General features: G+C 41.7%; 1 protein-coding gene across 2 annotated transcripts in view; it reads right to left on the minus strand.

The window, feature by feature from the left end:
* LOC106584474 (plexin-B2) overlaps window positions 1-22500 on the minus strand; it is a 202571-nt gene that overhangs the window by 116192 nt on the left and 63879 nt on the right. The window contains exon 2 of one of the 2 annotated variants that reach the window (XM_014169842.2): window positions 6807-6925. The gene's annotated coding sequence lies outside the window, so the exon portion shown is untranslated. Of the gene's footprint in view, window positions 1-4389; window positions 4761-6806; window positions 6926-22500 lie in introns of those variants that run through there. The other variant, XM_045705970.1, reaches the window with a different exon arrangement.

Raw genomic sequence — 22500 nt, forward strand, 5'->3', positions numbered from 1 at the left:
GAGAGGAGGCGGGGGTAAGCCCAATAAGCCTTCACAACACCACACACACAAATCCTGGTTCATTACCTCCCCAGGACCATTAATCAGACAGCCAGGAATGAGAGAGGAAGAGGAGGGAAAGAGAGACAGAGAGACAGAGAGAGAGACGGTAATCCATTATATTGAGTGTAAACAGCGCAACACAAAAAGTTTTGGTCTCAAGGGGTTTTCATTTGGACGCACCACTTCTAGAGCCAAAGATGAACCAGCGTTCCATACTGAGTAACCCCACAAGTGGTTTACTAACCCAGTAAACTACATACAGCCATCGGAGGCCTACCTGCTCCTCTAGCATAACCTACACACATCAGTCAGACAGCTGACAGAACTAATCTCCAGGAGTATGTTTTGAACCGTATAAAGGCATGGAGGGAGATTATTGGTGGGGGTGAAAAAAAGTATAGATTTGCAAAGCGAAGAGGGTGTACAGATAGCGTAAAGTTACACCGTGCCACAGACTGGAGGCTCAGCGCTCCTCATTTTCAGACACACCGGGTGAGAGGAGCACCCCGCCGCTGTTCCCATTCCATAACAGACACAGGCACGCCACAGGAACCCCACCAGATCACCATTAAACTGTGACCCAACTCATTTCATCGCCACACTCCAGATTCCAACATGAAAGAAAGGTGAGGAGGGAGAGAGGGGAAGGAGGAAGGTAGGGTGAGAAGAAGGAGAGAGGAAGAGAGAGAGTGTAAGAGAGCAACGGAGACAGACAGGGACAAAAATCTTACATTTCACCACATCTTACCAAAAAAAAATGCAATTACACGGGCCTGAGTATGACAACATCACGACCATTGAGACGGTGAGTTTGTCTGCGTTAATGGCCACTTGTTCTCCCTTCTGCTAGGCGGTCTGTTGGGTAGGAGCGAGGGGGGCAGACGAGGGGGTTAGGGGTCCCCTGCCTTGTCTCTCTGCTGATGGAGAATAACATGACTGCAGGGACTTCAAAGCAACGGCTCTCCATTTCCTGTACTGATTGCAGCCTAATATAAATATGCGGGCAGCAGGGCACACACATTCCGACACACGCCGAGCAAAACCGCACCATTTCTTAAGATTGAAGTGCTTGGTTGAGAAATTATCAAAACACTTCAGTTTGGGGAAAAAGGATTAGATTTTGCTGCTAAGCTTTAGTTTGTTGTGTCACTTCCAAAATATCTATCCACTCGTCCCTAACCAGGGTCACAAATTACGGGCAATTCCATGGTAACAGAGTGATGCTGAGACAAAGGGTGTTTCTCAAAATGCATACTACCCTGTTCCGAGCACGCAAGTTGGAGTACAGGTGGGTCGGAGTATGAGTCCAAATCAAAGTATGCAAAATGGAGCACGGAGGGCACTTTTCGAATGCGTACTCCGTTTGTTCAAATGTTTAAGCATGCCTCGATCCAAGATTCAACAGAAAGTATCCACAGAAAGTATCCACAGAAATATGACGCAACCACGTAAAAAACAGCATAACATTTATTGAAATCAATGGTGGTCATTATTTGAGATGAAGCAAGAGAAAATTAACTCCGACTTCAGAATGAAATGTTGTCCATTCACATCTCATATGTTGCCTGACTACAATATTTTATCTTGATTTATGAAAAAATACATACTGTGTTCATTTTGGCATGTTTACCTGCCTACAATACCCACTGTAGTGTGGATAGATCGCAAGTCCATAGTGAGTCAATAGGGCTAATGTTGACTGGCTAGATACTACTGTTAGCTAGCTAGATATCCACAAAGAATTGGCCTTGCAAAACATTCGTTTTAGGTCATTTTTGCCTGTAAAACTATCTGGTTAGCTAGATTATTATGATTCACATTTGCTAGCTCATAATTATGAAGTAAAAAGTAAAAATATTGCAGATAGATTGCAGGTTCCATCAAAGTAATTGTCTGCATCATTTCCAATCCCCCATATATTTTTGTAAATAAATATATACAGTAACAACTTTGGACACACCTACTCATTCAAAGGTTTTTCTTTATTTTTAATATTTTCTAAATTGTAGAATAATAGTGAAGACATCAAAACTATAAAATAACATATATGGAATCATGTAGTAACTTTTAGATTATTCAAAGTAGCAACCCTTTGCCTTGATGACAGCTTTGCACAGTCTTGGCATTCTCTCAACCAGCTTCACCTGGAATGCTTATCCAACAGTCTTGAAGGAGTTCCCACATATGCTGAGCACTTGTTAACTGCTTTTGCTTCACTCTGTGGTTCAACTCATCCCAAACCATCTCAATTGGGTTGAGGTTTTGTGATTGTGGAGACCAGGTAATCTGATGCAGCACTCCATCACTCTCCTTCTTGGTCAAATAGCCTTACACAGCCTGGAGGTGTGTTGGGTCATTGTCCTGTTGAAAAACAAATGATAGTCCCACTAAGTGCAAACCAGATGGGATTGCTTATCGCTGCAGATTGCTGTGGTAGCCATGCTGGTTAAGTGTGCCTTGAATTCTAAATAAATGACCGACAGTGTCACTAGCAAAGCACCCCCACACAATCCCACCTCCTCCTCCATTCTTCACAGTGGGAACCACACATGTGGAGATCATCTGTTCACCTTCTCTAAAAAGACATGGCAGTTGGAAATCTCAAATTTGGACTCCTCACACCAAAGGACATATTTCCACCAGTCTAAAGTCAATCACCTGTGTTCCTTGGCCCAAGCAAGTCTCTTCGTCTTATTGGTGTCCAATAGTAGTGGTTTCTTTGCAACAATTCGACCATGAAGGCCTGATTCATGCAGTCTCCTCTGAACAGTTGATGTTGAGATCTGTCCGTGAAGCATTTATTTGGGATGCAATTTCTGAGGCTGGTAACTCTAATGAGGGCTACCAAGTGCCGCAGCGGTCTAAGGCACTGCATCTCAGTGCTAGAGGTGTCACTACAGACAGCCTGGTTCGAATCCAGGCTGTATCACAGCCAGCCGTGATTGGGAGTCCCATAGGGGGGCGCACAATTGTCCCAGCGTCATCTGGGTTTGACCGGTGTAGGCGGTCATTGTAAATAAGAATTGGTTCTTAACTGACTTGCCTAGTTAAATAAAGGTTACATTTAAAATAAAAACATTTACTTATCCTCTGCAGCAGAGGTAACTCTGGGTCTTCCTTTACTGTGGCAGTCCTCATGAGAGCCAGTTTCATCATAGCGCTTGATGGTTTTTATGGCTGCACTTGAAGAAACATTCAAAGTTCTTGAAATTTTCCGGATTGACTGACCATGTCTTAAAGTAATGATGGACTGTTTTTCTGTTTGCTTATTTGAGCTGTTCTTGTCATAATATTGACATAATATAGGGCTATCTTCTGTATACCACCACTACCTTGTCACAACACAACTGATTGGCTCAAACGCAATAAGATGGAAAGGAATTAACTTTTAACAAGGCAGGGACGTAACCGGTCAAGAGGCCACCTGGACTATTTACATTGACCCCCCCCCCCCCCACCCCCCTTTATTTTTACATTGCTGCTACTCCCTGTTCATTATCTATGCATAGTCACTTTATCCCTACCTACATATACAAATTACCTTGACTAACCTGTACCCCCACACATTGACTCGGTACACCCTGTATATAGCCTCATTTGTGTTATTTTATTGTGTTTTTTTATTCTACCTTAATTTAGTAAATATTTTCTTAAAACTACATTGTTGGTTTAGGGCTTGTAAGTAAGCATGTCACAGTAAGGTTGTATTCGGCGCATGTGACAAATACAATTTGAAGAACAATGCAGATTCAAAAGTGCAGTATGTGAGGTTGCAAAAGGAGCGAGAGAAGGCCCACAAGTGAGACAAAGAGAAAAGGAGAGGAACCAGAGAGGAACCAGAGAGGACACGAGAGGAACCAGAGAGGACACGAGAGAAACCAGAGAGGACACGAGAGAAACCAGAGAGGACACGAGAGAAACCAGAGAGGACACTAGAGGAACCAGAGAGGACACTAGAGGAACGAGAGAACACGAGAGGAACCAGAGAGGACACGAGAGGAACCAGCGGACACGAGAGGAACCAGAGCGGACACGAGAGGACACGAGAGGAACCAGAGCGGACACGAGAGGAACCAGAGCGGACACGTGAGGAACCAGAGCGGACACGAGAGGAACCAGAGTGGATACGCATCTGGTTCCATTCAGAATACCTTGGAATACCTCTGGCAGTTTCATATTAATCTCTTGCAACCAGGGCCTTGACTGCCCAGGAGAGCATAAAAAACTACACCCCTGCACACAAAGAAAGCTCTTATTTTTAAGCATGACTGTGAGGGTGGAGGTTGAAGGGGTGGGAGTGCCCCCACAGGACATTCCTGAGGAAGCTTGGTTTGCCCTTCTCCTCACCTGATGAGCACAATGAAGACGATGAAGACGATGGTCCATCAGCCTTAGTTCCCCAGGAGATAGAGTTCTGGTGATGTACATGACTCAATCTGTGAGCAACAGGAGTGGAGATCAGAAGCAATACAACCCAGCCCCATTAACAACCGCCACGGAGACATGGTTACCGTTGCAGAGCGGTGAGAAGCGCTTAGCTCTGCCCTATCTGCCCTATCTACTGGCCCGTAATATTATTTTACGCCATGTTCCAGCTCTCTTTACAACCTCAAACATAACTCTGTCTCCATGGCTCAATAAAAATGTATTTATATAGTGAATTTATATAGTGAGGTTCGAAATCATTGACACCCTTAAAAAAATGGCAATAATGGCTGTATAAAAATCAATAGTTCAAATACTGAGCGATATTGTACGCTGAAAAAAATTGGGAAATTATATTACTTTATACTAATATAATTGCTCAGAGCAACCGATTTGTTTAACAAGTAATATAATTTTTTCTCAAAAAGGATAGGGTCAAAATTACTGACATCCCTAAATATTCTTAAATATATCCAAGCACGCAATGACTACCTTAACCTTGTGACTCTAGAAATTTGTTGGATGCATTTGCAGTACATTTTTCAGATTATTTCAGATTATTTTGCTTGATGTTGCGTGCTAGGAATATGTGACCAAATACTAAACTTTGGACTACTTTATTTATAAGAATCTTAAGCAACATCAATCATTTTGATCCCTATCTTTTTTGAGAAAAAACAATTACTTGTTTATCAAAATCTAATACAATCTGAGCAATTGTATTAGTATAAAATAACATCATTTCCCAATTTTATGGAGCATTCAATATAGGTCAAATTTGAATTATTTATTTTATGCAGTCATTATTGCTCATCTTTACAAGGGTGTCAATAAATTCGGATCCCACTGTATTTCTTTATTACACGCCTGTCCATATCACTGTATGTGCTCCTGTACAAAGGAAAGTAATATCAGTAGAGCTCTGGCCCTCTAGCCTCGTTGAGAGCAGCAGACACAGACTATTATTACCTTGAGCTGTCGCCTGTTCCCCCGTGCCATTCACTCAGGGCCTAATGGATTTTTTATTATAATCAAATGAATACAATATCTTCCCATAAATAGCCTACTTAGAAAGTCCTTTTCTCTGCCTGCAATATGGTTGGATGTCCATCACGCTTGAGTGCAGAGGTGCCACATGTTTAATTCAAAGCCAATGCAATTTACGTACACTGCACACCGAAACACAGATTATAGTTTTTGTTCTCCCTCCACCCATCTTACCTTCAACGGTCCACGTTTACAAAACCATTTAGGGCTGTAGGAACAGACTGTATTGCATAACATTCACTGTATCTGAGAGAACTGGGATATAAAACGAGGGTAGCAATAATGTACTATAGGGCACTCAGAGGTAAAGAAAGTGAATAAACTCATTGGAAAGCAGTCCCCTATACATCAGGTCTGGACATCACATCTATCTATGTGGATCTGACAATTGGGGGGTGTTGAGAAGAGGGAATCCAATCTCTCACACAGAGGAGCAGAGACAGGCAGGCAGATACACTCTGGTCCCAAAATAACCCTGGAGGAATCCATGAATGAAATGACAGGATTGCAGGGGTATTAGAAAACCCGCTGAGGTGGTTGATAATGCTGTTTATGGTGAGGTGTCACCGCTAGCAGGGGAAAAGTCAAACTGTTTGACTAATAAAATATGGACAAGCTTTTCAGAGTCGCCAAGTAGAAAATTCTAAACCGAGCTGAGCGTCTACCTTGACTTCTAGTTGGCCTACCGCCGATGCAGCGGGCCGGGCATTGACGCATGTATCCGGCGTAAACGGACAGATATAAAGCCTTTAAAATATATGTGAAGGCCTCTCGAAATGGGGCCGATAAACATAAACCCTGATATCCCGGCTAAGGATGGGATTATTGTTGCGTCAACAACCCCCGTACATAATAGTGATTACTGTCCTCTCTGCAGCGCCATCAGACTAAGGCAACGACTAAGCTAGCAGACAGCCTGGTCCTAATTACCTAGAACCGCCAATTACTGGCTCCATTTCATTATTTATATAGCTAGTCTGTTAGCGCCACTCATCCAAATAAAAATAGACTTTTCTGACTCCAAGCACTGATATCGGTGGCAGCTATGTTGAATCTACAGGGCCTGCTGAATCACACTGGCTTGTGAATTCACTGGATTCAGGCAGTGCCAGTCTGTGAGATACTCAGTGTACCAACAGCTAGCTAGCTGTAAATCCCTCATGGCTATCAATTCAATATTCAGTACCTGTTTAGTACCTCAATGTGCTGACAGCTTGGCCTTTGCAGTCGTATCATAGTCGTATGAAAACAATGGAAAAATAACAGCAATATCTTTAGGGGTTTGTCCTTACTTCCTGTAGAGCTCAATTACTTCCTGTAGTTGCCAAGCAGGAAGTGCACAATCATATCCCTTCGTCGTCTGCTCTCCTGTTTATTCAGGCCTCTCCGAGGTGGCCACAGTAAAGAAGTGCTGAAAGACAAAAAAAAAGAGCGTTTTAGACAATTCATCAATTTTGTCACACTGAGGAAAAACTACAGTACCAGCAGTATGTTCAAATCTAAACATACATGACTGGTTGAGATCTGTTCTACAGTAAACAACTCTTCTACTGCCAATACCAAAATGCCTCTGAAAACAATCCCTCCCTTTCTCTTTATCTGGCGAGTGAACACTCACTCAGTTACTGCAGATGTTTCCTATCACCCACTGCTGCCAAGCGGCACCCAGTCAGTGACTGCTAGTGCTAGGGAGAGAAGAGGGAGGAAAGTCTACCATTCGTGCTCCAGTGTATGCTGCAGAAACTTGGCATATCACTCTGCGATTTGTATGTCTCTGGATTTGACATGAAAATGTTGGGAGTCTCATCTGGAGTATCACTCGCCTCACGCCCGTCGCTCCTCTTAAAGTAACTAGGCCTGGCTGGCTGTTTAGCTTATGTTCCCATAAACTCTGACGTCCACATTTCTCAGCCCCAGGGTGCAGATGGCCGATTAGCTCAGTCGGCAGCGTGTCAGCGAGTGAGTGTCTTCTCTGGAAGCACAGGCCCACGATCATACAACACTTTGTTACCCTGAAGAAATATGACACACTTTATTTGGATCATCTGGATAGTCCATCTGTAGATAATCTACAGATTGTGATACCATCAACAAACTCTGTTGATAAACAAATACTTGCTAAAGTTGCAGATTAAAGTTAGGAGTTAGGGCTGGGGTTAAGATAAGGGTTAAGGTTAGGGCTAGGGTTAGTAGTAGATATTTAGTTTAAATGTTACTGATAGTCTTTCCCAAACTGGCGGCCCGCGAGCCAAATGGTTTAATTTTGCCCCTAAAAGAAATGTTATTGTTTATTGTTGGACATAAAAGACTGTAAAAACACCAGGATATCAGTTTCAAGTGATTTTAAATGTACCAATATTATTATCAAATGTTATTATCTGTTCGGGCTTCTTGCGGTCAATTTGACATCTACAATACATTTTTTATTATGTTCTGGCCGCCCGACAATCCACTCCAGAAAAATAATCAGCCCACTGCTGAATCTATTGATGATCCTTGATGTATAGCATCTACAGATGGACTATACAAATAAAGTGTTACCGAAATATGTCACTGCGTTGCCATACAGCTGCAGTGCTGGTTGTAGCATGAGTGGAGTAGCACGCATTTTATTATAAAAAGTGTTGAATAAGGTGTAGACAGTGCTGAATAACTTAAACATGAACTTAATCATAAAAACAGCAGCTCTTTGCTGTATTCGTTGAGTCTCTCTCTAGTCATGGTTTTAAAAGTTTTGAAATCTAACATTATCAACTTTCCTGTGTGTTCGAGGCTTCTTTTTACAGTCTATGGAATTCCTTGGAGATCGACCAGTGCTCTATATGATGACAAATACTGTTAGTAGGCCTACATCAGTGTTCACCATCCTAGTCGATCACCAAACATTTCTGTAAAAAAACGACTTCCACTCACGCTACAACTAGCACTGCAACCAAAAAGTATAGCAGAATGTTCCAATAAGCTTGCATTGTTTTCTTTTTCTTTTTCAATATCTAGGAATATTTCACTTTCTCTGGTCATAAGAGTAACAACATGAATTGGTGCATGAGGAAGAAATAATGCTGTATGACTTAAGTTTCGCTATTAGCTGGTAGACTGTGAGCGGAGAGTCGGGTGAGAGCCAGCCTCACCGCTGCTCCCTCCTTCACCTCAGACTGACCAGCAGATGCAAGCCATCACTTCAATAATTTTTTTTTTAAATGATTACGCTCACTCAGCTGTGCCTCACAAGTAATGCAACAAATGACCTATCACCAGTGTGATCATATACCCATTTTGTTTTAATGTAATTTCAAAATGGTCTGAGAAGAACAACATTTACATAAGTATTCAGACCGTTTACTCAGTACTTTGTTGAAGCACCTTTGGCAGCGATTACAGACTCTTTTTGGGTACGACGCTACAAGCTTGGCACACCTGTATTTGGGGAGTTTCTCCCATTCCTCTCTGCATATCCTCTCAAGCTCTGTCAGGTTGGATGGGGAGCGCTGCTACACAGCTATTTTCAGGTCTCTCCAGAGATGTTCGATCAGGTTGAAGTCCAGGCACTGGCTGGGCCACTCAAGGACATTTAGAGACCTGTCCTAAAGCCACTCCTGCTTTGTCTTGGCTGTGTGCTTAGGGTGGTTGTCCTGTTGGAATCCTGTTTTTCATGGTCTGAGAGTCGTTTAGATGCCTTTTGGCAAAAACCTGTTTTGGCGTTGTCATTATGGGGTATTGTGTAATACTTTCCGAATGCACTGTATTTTCTCAGCACCTACAATGCATATGCTTTTGACTGAGGTCCATATGAGGATCTTGATATGCTTTTTGATATGCTAAATAAGGACAACTTCTGATGCTAATTTGAGTTTTGCAGACATGCTCAATAATTTGACAAATATTAACTCCATATCATTCTTTAACACACTAGAGCTGTGTTTGAATACTAATACGAACCGCACTAACCAGATATTTGTGACGGAAATTGAGTATGTAGTATGCTTATTGGTTATAGTATGGATATAGTTAGTATACCAAAAGTTCCCGGATGTTCCCGGAAATTCGCCAAAATAAGAAGTATACAAGCAATGGACACTATTTCCGTGCTTTTAGGGCCCATAATGCAATTCTTTAGAAAATGGGCATGGCTTCAAAATGTTTTCAGATTTGAAGAAAATGGTAGAAAATATGCAGCCAAAGTCCGAAGAGATCGGATACAGTATCAGTAAACATTGGCCCAAAAAAAAAGCGTAATTCAATTGTTGCCAGCAGCACATACAGTCCCTAGCGCTCTGAATAACATGAAAACAACCTAACCAGCTCTGCTAGGGCAAGTAAAATGGTCAAAGTGAGGTGTTGCCTCATTTGTATCTGGAAGTAGCTAGCAAGCTAGCCTCAGCCAGAGTGTCCAGTGTGCGCTCTGAAACGCTCAGAGCGGAATTTAGGAATAGACAATCTGACAATGCTCTGGATTTACGAATGCCCAGAGCGCACTCTGAGCGCACTCTGGCACTCAAAATTGAATTTACGAACACACCCAAAATCGTAAGATGTCTAGCTAGTAATTTGTTATGCTAACAAGCTAGCAAGAGGTTAATAGAATAACAACTTAGCATAACAACTTTCAGTAGACAGCTGAAGCGCTAGTACGCCCAACTGAAAGGATACCGTTTATTTACAGTATAGTGAATATACGTATTAAGTATGTAGTATACAGTATGGGTATTCGAACACAGCTTAGTTATCATTTTTGTATTCCCTCTGCATAAAGGCACACGCAACCTAAAAGTATTGTAACTGGTAGCCTAGCAACAAGAATTCCAACTGGCATTTTTGAATTTGGGTGCTACAAATTAGCTGGCAAACAGTGTGTGGTCGAACGGACAACTGAAGAAACCAAGAAGTGAGAAGCTGTTCAGAAAATACCTCAAAGAAGTCAATGCTAAAGTGAGTAGCTCATTTGAGATGTTTTATTTATCTTAGTAACTACAATCAAGAACGGTAGCTAATTCGGCCAGCTCCCAGTTGGGCTATCTTTTATTTTATTTTATTTATTTATTTCACCTTTATTTAACCAGGTAGGCAAGTTGAGAACAAGTTCTCATTTACAATTGCGACCTGGCCAAGATAAAGCAAAGCAGTTCGACATCATACAACAACACAGAGCTACACATGGAGTAAAACAAATATACAGTCAATAATACAGTAGAAAAATAAGTCTATGTACGATGTGAGCAAATGAGGTGAGATAAGGGAGGTAAAGGCAAAAAAAGTCCATGGTGGCAAAGTAAATACAATATAGCAAGTAAAACACTGGAATGGTAGATAATCTAGCTAATGACAGCTAATGACAGCTAATGTTTTAAAAGTTTTAGGAGTATTTTGTATTACTAGTTAATATAAGATAGCTAGCTAACTAACTTAACTAGCTACTTGGCTAGCTAGCTTATTCCAGTTAGTTTTCACGTCATGAATGAAGCAGGGACCTTGTGGTATGGTTATATGAAATTACAATATTTTCTTGCAATATCAAAAAATGTTGATTAATATTTTATGCATTGACAGTTTGGAATGGATCACAGACCCAAACTACCACGTTGGGTCTGGACTGTGAGGGACCACAGCTGACAACCAAATCTGCTGCCATCACATCCATCATCCATAACAAACAGGGCTGGCAGGGGTATTGAGGGTATGCAACTTTTATTTTCTTGTTAAATAAATAAAATATATATTTTTTGAAAAGTTTGGCCTACTATTGCATCTTTACAGAAAACATGTGTTGTAATTGGAGCTCTGGATTTGCTGTGCTGCATTTTCTATACAAAAATAACAATGTGCTTTCGAAACAGCAACTTGGATTAAATATGATGATGTTTGCCTTTCCATGCCTTCTAGCCTACTACTGAATATGGTGCTGTATGCTCAGAAATGTCAGGTCAAATAATTTGGCAACTGGACATTGATCTTGAGTTGGATTTAGCCCATTTTTGTTTAGACATACTAGGATCAATATTACGTATCATGTAAGGATATCTATTGGAATTATGATTTCTATAAAAAAATACAGATATAAATGATTTGGTAATGACTACAAATATGATCAATTTCAGAAAATATGTGGATTCGTTCATGCCTAAGTATAATGTCTTAGATATGTCAGCATGTTGACGCATACGCTTTCCGGAGTTAGAATGTGTGTCTTGAACGTATCTCACCCCAGACACAGTGCCTTCGGAATGTATTCAGACCCGATTACTTTTTCCACATTTTGTTAAGTTACAGCCTTATTCTAAAACTGATTCAATGTTTTTTTTCTCAGGGCTCTACACACAATATCACATAAAGATAAAGTGAAAACAGGTTTTTAGAAGTACCTTATTTACATAAGAAATCAGACCCTTTGCTATAACACTCGAAATTGAGATCAGATGCCTCCTCTTTCCATTGATCATCCTATGAAGTTTCTACAACTTGATTGGAGTCCACCCGTGGTAAATTCAATTGATTGGGACATTATTTGGAAATGCACACACCTGTCTATTTAATGTCCTACAGCTGACAGTGCATGTCAGAGCAAAATCCAAGCCATGAGGTCGAAGGAATTGTAGAGCTCCAAGACAGGATTGCCTCGACACAGGATTGTGTAAGGATATGGAACCAAAACATTTCTGCAGCATTGAAGCTCCCCAAGAACACAGTGGCCTCCATCATTCTTAAAATGGAAGAAGTTTGGAACCACCAACACTCTTCAGTGCTGGCTGCCTGGCCAAACTGAGCAATCGTGGGAGAAGGGCCTCTGTCAGGGAGGTGACCAAAAACCCGATGGTCACTCTGACAGAGCTCTAGAGTTCCTCTGTGGAAATGGGAGAACATTCCAGAAGGACAACCATCTCTGCAGGACTCCACCAATCAGGCCTTCATGGTAGAGTGGCCAGATGGAAGCCACTCCTCAGTAAAAGGCACATGACAGCCCGCTTGGAGTTTGACAAAAAGGCACCTAAAGACTCTCAGACCATGAGAAACAAGATTCTATGGTCTGATGAAACCAAGATTGAACTCTTTGGCCTGAATGCCAAACATCAGGTCTGGAAGAAACCTGGCACCATCCCTACAGTGAAGCGTGCTGGTGGCAGCATCATGCTGTAGTGATGTAGGACAGCGGAGTCAATCGCGGAGTTAGCGGAGTCAATCACCACCTTCCGGAGACACCTGAAACCCCACATCTTCAAGGAATACCTGGGATAGGATAAGGTAATCCTTCTAACCCCCCCCCCCTTAAAAGATTTAGATGCACTATTGTAAAGTGGTTGTTCCACTGGATATTATAGGTGAATGCACCAATTTGTAAGTCGCTCTGGATAAGAGCGTCTGCTAAATGACTAAAATGTAAATGTAAATGTTTTTCAGCGGCAAGGGACTGGGAGACTAGTCAGGATCAACAGAAATATGAACGGAGCAAAGTACAGAGAGATCCTTGATGAAAACCTGCTCCAGAGCGCTCAGGACCTCAGACTGGGGCAAAGGTTCACCTTCCAACAGGACAACCACCCTAAGCACACAGCCAAGACAAAGCAGAAGTGGCTTTAAGACAGGTCTCTGAATGTCCTTGAGTGGCCCACCCAGAGCCCGGACTTGAACCCGATCGAACATCCCTGGAGAGACCTGAAAATAGCTGTGCAGCAACGCTACCCATCCAAACTGACAGAGCTTGAGAGGATCTGCAGCGAGGAATGGGACAAACTCCCCAAATAAAGGTTTGCCAAGCTTGTAGCGTCATACCCAAGAAGACTCGAGGCTGTAATCACTGCCAAAGGTGCGTCAACAAAGTACTGAGTAAAGGGTCTGAATACTTATATAAATGTAATAAGGCTATAATGTAACAAAATGCAGAAAAGGTCAAGGGGTCTGAATACTTTCCGAAGGCACTTTATCACCCTGGACTCATACGGTAGCAGGGAGATTTAAGGTCCGGATTGGATGCATGTAGAAACTGTCCCATTACAGAGACTATCCTAGCTCTGTAAAATATTCAAGGAATATACACAGTGTTCAAAACATTAAGAACACCTTCCTAATATTGAGTTGCACTCTTTTGCCCTCAAAACAGTCTCAAGGTGTCAAAAGTGTTCCACAGGGATGCTGGCCCATGTTGACTCCAATGCCTCCCACAGTTGTGTCAAGTTGGCTGGATATCCTTTGAGTGGTGGCCATACGTAATACACAAGGGAAACTGTTGAGCATGAAAAACCCAGCAGCATTGCAGTTCTTGACACACTCAAAAACTGATGTGCCTGGAACCTACTACCATACCTTGTTCAAATGCGTTTACTACATCCTTTGTCTTGCCCATTCACCCTCTGAATGGCAAACATACACAATCCATGTCTCAAGGCTTTAAAATCGTTCCTTAGCCAGTCTCCTCCCCTTCATCTACACTGATTGAAGAGGATTTAACAAGTGACATCAACAAGGGATCATAGCTTTCACCTGGATTCACCTGGTCAGTCTGTTTTCATTCTATAGCTAGAGGACTACTGATATCTCCAGAAGTGATATCAGGATAGCTAGGACCATCTACTTTAAGTGTGGCCTGTCTTCCCAGTAGCCTACTTGGTGGGTGAACTGTTGACTGCTCATAACTTGCAGATGATCGTTGACACATAAATCAGGATAAAGGGGCAGAATAATTTGTGACTTGTTTTGGTAATCAGTGGCTGTATTGCAGGGGGAGTGGTTTCTCCTCTCCTAGGCAATCAGCAATTAGTACAGGTAGGTGTGCTTTTACCTCTGCTAGGTAATTAGCAATTAGTGTTAGTACATCAGTCTCTTGGTGATGCTCAAACATTACACCCCAACCTGAGCACTCCATTCTGTCTCCTCTGGTCTCTTGGCCCTTCCACCCCTATGGGAGGGCATCTCCCTCTCAGCCCAGTCCAAGCTCTTCTCTGTGATGTTACCTGAAGCTAGGACAGGAGAGTCCCTGCCCATCTTCTGAAAGCACCTGAAACCCTACCTCTTCAGAGTATTTCAAATAATCCCTCTCCTCCCTCGATTTCCCCCCCCCCCCCTTCTCCTTTCTAGCTCTGACTTTGCTGATAGCTACTTTATTCAGGAAAAGTGATATGTGGTTGTCCCACCTAGCTGTATTAGGATGAATGCACTAACTGTAAGTTGCTCTGGATAAGAGCATCTGCTAAATGACTCAAATGTAAATTACATGGAAAGAGCTGGCGTTCTTAATGTGTTGTACACTCAGTATAAATGTAGGTGCCTATTTGTACGATTCCTCTCTAACAGACAACTTCCTCCAGAATTTCAGAAACCACATTCTAGGGCAAAATACCCATTGTTCTCATGGAGCAAATATGTTTTGTTTATGCATACTCAGATTGTGCCGCTCAGTGGAGGTCTTTAAACAGGAACCCAGTTCAGCTCTATACAGTTTTTGCCAGATCTGGATGATAGTTCACTAACTCCATAGTCACTGAAACCCAGCACCCCCACCCCCTGCCCATTAAATGCTCACTAGGCATTAGATCATGTTGTAGGAAGACTGTGCTCTTACAGACAGGATAAATTATGTACAAGAGATCCACCACTGTGGCTCTCCAAAGCGCTTAGCATTTACATGACAGTTGCGAGGGGCAGGCCTTGTTTGCAGGGGCTCGAGTGGAGGAGTGTTTGTGGCCCGGAAGCCGGATCTGTTCCAACCGTGCCCGGGCAAGAGAGACAGAGCCCAGTCAGCCTCGACAGCTTGGATACTCACAGGAGGTGATGGGATACTGGAGGGCTGGTGTACCATGTTGAGGTTGAGGAGGGGAAGGATGTGAGTAGGATGGGTAAAACATTTTTTTTTAATTATTACTTTAGAACCCCAAGGAGTTGGCTTCCACAGTGTTGCATGAGCAAAATCTAAAAGTAGGCCCTTTGATGAAGACCTGAGCTGTGGGTATCATCTGTATATGCTTGGGTTGAGGTAATCATCATTCAGCTAGACCTTGAGGGAAAGAACAGCAATATTTTTGCAGATTTTACACATTCCAAGCATGTTATGCCTCCGTGTGATATGAAATACCTTCCTTTAATCATGATTTTAAAAAATGATGCTGGGAATTGAATAATACATATAATATTGCCTCGGAGGACAATAGAATCAGCTAAAGTATATTGGCTATAATGATCAAAATCTACAATGCCTTCAATTAAACAAACAGTGTTTTTCCAACAGAATTGCGTCTCCCTTCAAATTGGACAATAAATTCAGCAAGACAGCTGTGTTTGGTTAAGAAAGATTACACGAAACGTCTCGATAGCCCCAAGGATGCATGTTATTTGCAGACCATCGCTGCAATTTCATCCGTACTTTCAATAGATCCCGTCATTTAAATTGGGATGATTACTGTGATTCTGTGTGACAAAGTAATTATTCACACTCGTCTTTGAGGATGCCTACTTATATTCTGAATATCATAAAGAGGACTTTTGATGTTTCAAGTGTTTTTTTTCTTCTCCTGATTAACCTGAACAAACTTCAAATGTGTCAGAGAAAGTGTATCGCCTAAAAGCCTACTGTGTTTGTTTAAGGGATTTTTTTTTTTTACATGTAATATCCCTTTAGAATATAAAGTGGCAGCATTTTTAAATAAGAAGGTTATTTATATTTTTAAAGAGCTTTTTATAGTATGTGAAACTTGAAAGAAGTCTACTAGGCCTGTATTCTCCAAATTAACACATTTTGAGTGTTGGACCAAATTAGTTATTTTCACGAGGAAATTAGTGTGACAACCTATGACTCAAAGTTACAAGTCACTGAAAACGTGTAAAACACATGCTGTCAAGCTAATTGATACAAAAAAAAAAAAATATATATATATATATATATATATATATACACATATACCGGTCAAAAGTTTTAGAACACCTACTCATTAAAGGGTTTTTATTTATTTTTACTATTTTCTACATTGTAGAATATTAGTGAAGATATCAAAACTATGAAAAAACACAGAATCATGTAGTAACCAGAAAAGTGTTAAACAAAAGTGTTTCTTCAAGTAGCCACTCTTTGCCTTCAGGACAGCTTTGCACACTCTTCGCATTCTCTCAACCAGCTTCACCTGGAATGCTTTTCTAACAGTCTTGAAGGACTTCCCACTTATGCTGAGCACTTAATGGCTGCTTTTCCTTCACTTTGCGGTCCAACTCATCCCAAACCATTGCAATTGGGTTAAGGTCGGGAGATTGTGGAGGCCAGGTCATCTGATGCAGCACTCCATCACTCTCCTTCTTGGTCAAATAGCCCTTACACAGCCTGGAGATGTGTTGGGTCATTGTCCTGTTGAAAAAAAATGATAGTCCCACTAAGCGCAAACTGGATGGGATGGCGTATCGCTGCAGAATGCTGTGGTATCCATGCTGGTATTTGGGGTGCAATTTATTTGGGCTGACATTTCTGAGGTTGGTAACTCTAACAAACTTATCCTCTGCAGCAGAGGTAACTCTGGGTCTTCCTTTCCTGTGGCGGCCCTCATGAGAGCCAGTTTCATCATAGCGCTTGATGGTTTTTGCGACTGCACTTGAAGACTCTTTCAAAGTTCTTGAGATTTTCTGGATTGACTGACCTTCATGTCTTAAAGTAATGATGGACTGTTGTTTCTGTTTGCTTATTTGAGCTGTTCTTGCCATAATATGGACATAATATCGGGCTATCTTCTGTATACCACCCCTACCTTGTCACAACACAACTGATTGGCTCAAACGCATTAAGAAGGAAAGAAATTCCACAAACTAACTTTTAACAAGGCACACCTGTTAATTGAAATGCATTCCAGGTGACTACCTCATGAAGCTGGTTGAGTGAATGCCAAGAGTGTGCAAAGCTGTCATCAAGGAAAAGAGTGGCTACTTTGAAGAATTTGAAATATAAAATATATTTTGATTTGTTTAACACTTTTTTGGTTAATACATGATTCCATATACGTCAACAGTGAAGAGGGGACTCCACACAGCATTGTACGAGAGCTTCAGTTTCTCGCATGGAATAGCCTTCATTTCTCAGAACAAGAATAGACTGACGAGTTTAAGAAGAATGTCCTTGTTTCTGGCCATTTTGAGCCTGTAATCGAACCCACAAATGCTGATGCTCCAGACACTCAACTAGTCTAAAGAAGGACAGTTTTATTGTTTCTTTAAATCAGCACAACAGTTTTCAGCTGTGGTAACATATTTGCCAAAGGGTTTTCTAGTGATAAATTTGCCTTTAAAATGATAAACTTGGATTAGCTAACAATGTGCCATTGGAACACAGGAGTGATGGTTGCTGATAATGGGTCTGGGCTTATCTAGATATTCCATAAAAAATCTGCCGTTTCCAGCTACAATAGTAATTTACAACATTAACAATGTCTACGCTGTATTTCTGATCGATTTGATGTTATTTTAAATGGACAAAACATTTGCCTTCTTTCAAAAACAAGGATATTTCTAAGTGACTCCAAACTTTTGAACAGTAGTGTGTATATCTTTATATGGGATAAGGTTAAGTTCTCTCTCAAGGGGGTACCAGCCCTCAGATTCACCAGGCCCTACAACAAGACGAGAAAATGTAATATTTAGTTCGCTCCCGTGCACTTTAATTCATTCATCCCCTTTGCACTGGGGCTCAGCCAAGGCCCAAAGGGAAGATGATTGACACCTCATAACCCATGTGGATACCCCAGACCGTGCCATTAGCATGCAATTTACATGATCATATGGGAGCAAGCGGCAGGAACTCTGAACAACAGAGCAACAGAACAGAAGCAGATGAAAGAAAAGCATATGAATTATTTGTGTTATGAATTTTTTTACTTAGCTAACCCTAAGCACACTTTTCTTAATTTTTTTTATTTCACCTTTTGTTTAACCAGGTAGGCCAGTTGAGAACAAGTTCTCATTTACAACTGCGACCTGGCCAAGATAAAGCAAAGCAGTGCGACAAAAACAACAACACAGAGTTACACATAAACAAACGTACAGTCAATAACACAAAAGAAAAGAAAAATAGAAAAATCTATGTACAATGTGTGCAAATGTAATAAATAGGCCCTAGAGGTGAAAATAATTCCAATTTAGCATTAATACTGGAGTGATAGATGTGCAGATGATGTACAAGTAGAGATACTGGGGTGCAAAAGAGCAAGAGGGTAAGTAATAATATGGGGGATGAGGTAGTCGGTGGGGTATTTACAGATTGTCTGTGTACAGGTACAGTGATCGGTAAACTGCTCTGACAGCTGATGCTTAAAGTTAGAGAGGGAGATATAAGACTCCACAATGAGTGGGACACCCCCATATTACAACGCAGGCTGCACAAAAAACTGGGGTATCTGACATTTCAGCTGAACCATATTGTGTCTGGAGTTATCAGCAGGCATCGGGGCTGGGAAAAGTGAGAGAAAGTAGAGCACAGGAGTTCTCACCTAAATACACAGTAGATTATAGAGGAGTACACTGAGGAAGAGCTGCTATCTGATTTCTAAGCCTAGCACAGATGGAACCCAGTCGCTCCTGACTCCCGGCTAAGGGACGCAGACTGAGACTCAGTGTTTGTGGTTTTATGGTTTAGTAGATTTCACAGTGAACCCCAGAAAGTTTACAGAGGTGGCGACGGGTTGTGGGCTCCAACCCAAACACAGCTGCCTGACGGTCATGATAATATTTGTCTTTCACTAACATGAATTATGGGAGTTGTAGTTATTATTCACTGTCGGGGTATATGAGAAGAGCCAAGATGCTTGTGTTTTGCACAAAACAATACTAATGTCCGTTATCCTTCACATCTCGATTCACTGACATTTTCAACCTCTCCCTGACCGAGTTTGTAATACCAACATGTTCAAGCAGACCATAGTCCCTGTGCCCAAGAAAGCGAAGGTAAACTGCCTAAATGACAACTGCCCCGTAGCACTCAAGTCTGTAGCCATGAAGTGCTTTGAAAGGCTGGTCATGGCTCACATCAACACAAACATGCTGGAAAACCTTGACCCACTCTAATTTTTATAACACCCCAACAGATCCACAGATGACTCAATAGCACTCCACACTGCCCTTTCCCACCTGGACAAAAGGAACTCCTATTTGTGAATAATGTCCATTGACTCCAGCTCAGCAGTTCAACACCATTGTGCCCACAAAGCTCATCACTAAGCTATGGACCCTGGGGACTAAACACCTCCCTCTGCAACTGGAACATAGACTTCCTGAGGGGCCGCCCACAGGTGGTAAGGGTAGGCAACAACACATTTGCCACACTGATCCTCAACACTGGGGACCCTCAGGGGTGCGTGCCTAGTCCCCTCCTCTACTCCCTGTTCACCCACGACTTTCTGGCCAAGCACAACTCCAACATCATCATTAAGTATGCAGACAACACAACAGTGTCGACACAACAATGAGACAGCCTATAGGGAAGAGGTCAGAGACCTGGCAGTGTGGTGCCAGAACAACAACCTCTCCCTCAACATGAGCAAGACAAAGGAGATGATTGTGGACTATAGAAAAAGGAGGGCTGAACACACGCCCATTCACATCGATGGGGCTGTAGTGGAGCGGGACGAAAGTTAAGTTCCTTGGTGTCCCCATCACAAACAAACTATCATGGTCAAAACACACCAAGACAGTCGTGAAGATGGCACGACAACACCTTTTCCCCCTCAGGAGACTGAAAAGACTTGGCATGGGTCCTCAGACCCTCAAAAAGTTCTATAGCTGCAACATCGTGAGCATCCTGACCGGTTGCATCACCACCTGGTATGGCAACTGCTCGGCATCTGACTGAGGCGCTACGGAGGGTAGTGCGTACGGCCCAGTACATCACTGTGGCCAAGCTTCCTGCCATCCAGGACCTATATACTAGGCAGTGTACTAGGCAGTGGGGCGGCAGCGTAGCCTAGTGGTTAGAGCATTGGACTAGTAACTGATTGCAAGTTTGAATCCCCAAGCTGACAAGGTACAAATCTGTCGTTCTGCCCCTGAACAAGGCAGTTAACCCACTGTTCTTAGGAAATAAGAATTTGTTCTTAACTGACTTGCCTAGTTAAATAAAGAAAAAATAAAAGAGAAAGGCCCCAAAAATTGTCAAAGACTCCAGTCACCCATGTCATAGACTGTTCTCTCTGCTACCGCACAGCAAGCAGTACTGGAGCGCCAAGACTAGGTCCAAAAGTCTCCTTAACAGCTTCTACCCCCAAGCCATAAGGCTGCTGAACAATTAATCAAATGGCCAACAGGACTATTTACATTGAAACCCCCCCATTTGTTTTTACACAGCTGCTACTCCCTGTTTATTATCTACGAATAGTCACTTTACCCCTACCTACAATATGTATGAGATATACACACACACAGTTGAAGTCGTAAGTTTACATACACTTAGGTTGGAGTCATTAAAACTCGTTTTTCAACCACTCCACAAATTTCTTGTTAGCAAACTATGGTTTTAGCAAGTCGGTTAGGACATCTACTTTGTGCATGACACAAGTAATCTTTCCAACAATTGCTTACACAGATTATTTCACTTATAACTCACTGTATCACAATTCCAGTGGGTCAGAAGTTTACATACACTAAGTTGACTGTGCTTTTAAACAGCTTGGGAAATTCCAGAAAATGTCATGGCTTTAGAAGCTTCTGTTGGGCTAATTGACATCATTTGAGTCAATTGGAGGTGTACCTGTGGATGTATTTCAAGGCCTACCTTCAAACTGAATGCCTCTTTGCTTGGCATCATGGGAAAATCAAAAGAAATCAGCCAAGACCTCAGAAAAATATTGTAGACCTCCACAAGTCTGGCTCATCCTTGGGAGCAAGGTACCACGTTCATCTGTACAAACAATAGTATGCAAGTATAACCACCATGGGACCACACAGCCGTCATACCGCTCAGGAAGGAGACACATTCTGTCTCCTAGAGATGAACGTACTTTGGTGCAAAAAGTGCAAATCAATACAAGAACAACAGCAAAGGACCTTGTGAAGATGCTTCACAAAATAGATGGCATCATGAGGGAGGAAAATTATGTGGATATATTGAAGTAACATCTCAAGACATCAGTCAGGAAGTTAAAGCTTGGTCGCAAATGGATCTTCCTAATGGACAATGACCCCAAGCATACTTCCAAAGTTGCGACAAAATGGCTTACGGACAACAAAGTTAAGGTATTGGAGTGGCCATCACAAAGCCCTGACCTCAATCCTATAGAAAATTTGTGGGCAGAACTGAAAAAGTGTGCGCGAGCAAGGAGGCCTACAAACCTGACTCAGTTACACTAGCTCTGTCAGGAGGAATGGGCCAAAATTCACCCAACTTATTGTGGGAAGCTTGTGGAATGCTACCCAAAACGTTTGGCCCAAGTTAAACAATTTAAAGGCAATGCTACCAAATACTAATTGAGTGAATGTAAATTTCTGACCCACTGGGAATGTGATGAATGAAATAAAATCTGAAATAAATCATTCTCTAATATTATTCTGACATTTCACATTCTTAAAATAAAGTGGTGATCCTAACTGACCTAAGACAGGGAATTTTTACTCGGATGAAATGTTAGGAATTGTGAAACTGAGTTTAAATGTCTTTGACTAAGGTGTATGTAAACATCCGACTTCAACTGTGTGTGTGTGTGTGTAAACAGCCGACTTCAACTGTGTGTGTGTATATTAGTACCAGTCAAAGGTTTGGAAAAACCTACTCCTTAAATAGTTTCTTCATTTTTAGTAAAAATAGTAAAATAAAGAAAAACCCTTGAATGATTAGGTGTTGTAAAACTTTTGACCGGTTGTGTACATACATACACATTTATATGTATGTATGTATGAGAAATAAACAATTTATTGCGACACATAAATGTTATTTGCTATGTCTGCATATGTTCTTTCATAGTTTTGATGTCTTCACTATTATTCTACAATGTAGAAAGTAGTACAAAGAAAAACCATGGAATGAGTATACTATACATACGA

Source organism: Salmo salar, chromosome ssa23 (genome assembly GCF_905237065.1).
Source record: "Salmo salar chromosome ssa23, Ssal_v3.1, whole genome shotgun sequence".
Lineage (NCBI taxonomy): Eukaryota > Metazoa > Chordata > Actinopteri > Salmoniformes > Salmonidae > Salmo > Salmo salar.